The 3,672-nt window shown below is 42.2% G+C and overlaps 1 pseudogene; it reads right to left on the bottom strand.

Annotated features, from left to right (window-relative positions):
* The window catches only part of LOC104988741, a 10,803-nt pseudogene extending 8,602 nt beyond the window's left edge, over positions 1 to 2,201 (bottom strand).
* Positions 2,202 to 3,672: the final 1,471 nt, after the last annotated feature.

The raw sequence follows: 3,672 nt of genomic DNA, 5'->3' as shown, positions 1-3,672 counted from the left end.
TGGACTGTGAAGAAAGCTGAGTGCTGGAGAATTGATGCTTTTGAACTGTGGTGTTGGAGAAGACTCTTGAGAGTCCCTTGGACTGCAAGGAGATCCAACCAGTTCATTCTAAAGGAGATCAGTCCTGGGTGTTCATTGGAAGGACTGATGCTAAAGCTGAAACGCCAATACTTTGGCCACCTCACGCGAAGAGTTGACTCAATGGAAAAGAGTCTGGTGCTGGGAGAGATTGGGGGCAGGAGGAGAAGGGGACAACAGAAGATGAGATGGCTGGATGGCATCACTGACTCGATGGACATGAGTTTGAGTGAACTCTGGGAGTTGGTGATGGACAGGGTGTGCAAAGATTCATGGGGTCTCTGATTCATGGGGTGTGTGATTCTTGCGTGCTGTGATTCATGGTGTTGCAAATAGTCAGACATGACTGAGCGACTGAACTGATTGACTGAAACAAGTGTAGGGTTTTTTAGTGGGGAGGTTTTGAAGTCTAGAGTTCCTTAAACAGGTAGCAAACAGGTAATAATAGAGGGCACTGGTTTGCTTGAAAGTGCCTGTGGCATCACTACATAGCAATTAAATTTATGACAGTGATTGTCTCAGAGCAAGACAAAGAAGGCTGGGTCAGTGGCCGTGGGGTCCCTTGACAACAGAGTTGGCTATCTGTGTGCATTATTTGGGTTCTTTAACAAAGAAATGTTATAAAGCAATTGGATTGAAAGTTGTTACTTTTGCCTGGTGGGAACATGGTTGTTTTTATTCTACTCTTGCACTTTCTGGGTGGTGAGTATATAGGTTAGAACAAGGTGGTTGTGGTTAACAACCAGATTATCTGGGCTCATTCCTATCTGTCACTTATCGACTCAGCCCGTCTTTCTTTATTCATATGTTATAAAGATTGAGTGAATTGGTATGAAAAGCATTTCAACTAATGGTTGGCACATTATCAGAACTATCGTAGAAGTATTAACTGTACTGTTCTTATAGCTAGAATATAGATATAAATAACTATAAATTGATCAACAAAAATGATGCATAGGATTTTCTAGGTGCACAGAAAATTTGCAATCTTGATCAAAGAAGTTCTGCTAAGGCCCCAAGACTCCTGTGAAGTGAGCCTGATAATATGGAGTGGATCAGGAGATCCAGATCATGAGTAAGAAGTGGAGACAAACTCTGAAGTGTGGGTGCTCAGGCATTTGTTTGAGTACACACAGTGACATCCAGTAAAAAAGGGCCTTTCCATGTGGTTCCAAGAAGAATTAGTAATTCATAAACAGGAAGCGTTAATTCCAAGAACCAAGGCACAAGGCTGTTTTTTCACACTCTTCTGTACAAGAAGGTTTTTTCTTTCTTCTTCTTCTTTTTGAAGTTTCCTGTTGCTCTTTCATCCATTTTCCAATTATAACCTCCATGTGCAGTGGATTAGCCTCACTGCAGATGTGGGTTATTTAAACACATGTATATTTTTAAAGCTGAGTAATAATTTTTTTATCCTTTAATTATAAACCAAACACATTTCTGCTCTCTTTGCTGACAGGAAACTGTCATATCTTATGTGTCTATTGTCTCTAAGCGAAATGACTTTACCCAACAAGTTTATTATTAATTTCTGATTTCATGTGTAAAATAGAAAATAACTCAAATTTTAGTCTCTAAAGGAAAAAAAAATGTGAGCCCATGTGTGGCTGTTAGCGTAATGGACACCATCTTGGGCCCATATAGTCCTCCCTATCTTTCTGCTGACCCTACCCAGAAATGTGCTCAGTGAATCACTTCTCTGTTGTCAAGGGCTTTGTAGTTAATAGATATTTTTTTATTAATCATCAGGACCAGGTGGCTTTTATGCTCTGTTAGTGCCCTAACAATGATGAAGACCTTTGAGAATATATTCCTGGCACCCATGAGACTAGTTTTCCATTCAATCATCTTGATTCAAGAACACACACCCTATTTCCAAGCCCTTACTCGCATTGTTGTTTTTAGTCACTAAATCATGTCTGACCCTTTTGTGACCCCACAGACTATAGCATGCTTCTCTGTCCATGGGATTTCCTAGGTGAGAATACTGGAGCAGGTTGCCATTTCCTTCTCCTCCAGGGTGTCTTCCTGACCCAAGGATTGAACCTGTATCTCCTGCATCTCCTGCATTGGCAGGTAGATTCTTTACCACTGAGCCACCAGGGAAGCCCACTTACCTCCATACCTGAGGTTAACTATAAAATTGTCTCAATGGCCCCTGGGGGTGTGGAGTGCATCTGTGAATGCTTCTAAGTCATGGTCCACCCAATCCCACCCTGGGGGTTACCCTGTAATAACCTTACCACTGATAAAGTTTCAAGATACCTTTCCAGTTGGGTGAGCTCTTTTCATTCCCTCCATCCTCCAACAATCCACAGAGACCAACTCACAATTCTCTTTGTTCATTTTATTTTTCTTCTCTACTCACTGCCTCTCAGATCTCCTCACTCTTTCCTCAAAATGTTCTACTCTTAGGCCTGATTTTCATTTCTCAAGAGACTTGAACTGTCTAAATAAATATCTAGGCTACTGGTTGTTTGTTATGATCAGTGCATTTTCTTGGCAAAACTCTTATCAGTCTTTGCCCTGCTTCATTCCATATTCCAAAGCCAAATTTGCCTGTTACTCCAGGTGTTTGTTGACTTCCTACTTTTGCATTCCAGTCCCCTATAATGAAAAGGACATCTTTTTTGGGTGTTAGTTCTAAAAGGTCTTGTAGGTCTTCATAGAACCATTCAGCTTCTTCAGCGTTACTGGTTGGGGCATAGACTTGGATTACTGTGATATTGAATGGTTTGCCTTGGAAATGAACAGAGATCATTCTGTCGCTTTTGAGATTGCATCCAAGTACTGCATTTTGGACTCTTTTGTTGACCATGATGCCTACTCCATTTCTTCTGAGGGATTCCTGCCTGCAGTAGTAGATATAATGGTCATCTGAGTTAAATTCACCCATTCCAGTCCATTTTAGTTTGCTGATTCCTAGAATGTTGACATTCACTCTTGCCATCTCTTTTTTGACCACTTCCAATTTGCCTTGATTCATGGACCTGACATTCCAGGTTCCTATGCAATATTGCTCTTTACAGCATCTGACCTTGCTTCTATCACCAGTCACATCCACAGCTGGGTATTGTTTTTGCTTTGGCTCCATCCCTTCATTCTTTCTGGAGTTATTTCTCCCCTGATCTCCAGTAGCATATTGGGCACCTACTGACCTGGGGAGTTTCTCTTTCAGTATCCTATCATTTTGCCTTTTCATACTGTTCATGGGGTTCTCAAGGCAAGAATACTGAAGTGGTTTGCCATTCCCTTCTCCAGTGGACAAAATTCTGTCAGATCTCTCCACCATGACCCGCCCATCTTGGGTTGCCCCATGGGCATAGCTTAGTTTCATTGAGTTAGACAAGGCTGTGGTCCTAGTGTGATTAGATTGACTAATTTTCTGTGAGTATGCCCTCACAGTGTGTCTGTCCTCTGATGCCCTCTTGCAACACCTACCATCTTACTTGGGCTTCTCTTACCTTGGGCGTTGGGTATCTCTTCATGGCTGCTCCAGCAAAGCGCAGCCACTGCACCTTACCTTGGACAAAGGGTATCTCCTCACTGCTGCCCTTCCTGACCTTCAACGTGGGATAGCTCCTCTAGGCCCTC

Source organism: Bison bison, unplaced genomic scaffold (assembly GCF_000754665.1).
Source record: "Bison bison bison isolate TAMUID 2011002044 unplaced genomic scaffold, Bison_UMD1.0 scf7180017864141, whole genome shotgun sequence".
NCBI lineage: Eukaryota > Metazoa > Chordata > Mammalia > Artiodactyla > Bovidae > Bison > Bison bison.
The sequence above is the reverse complement of the archived record's forward strand: the minus strand, read 5'-3'. Positions and strand labels throughout refer to the sequence as shown.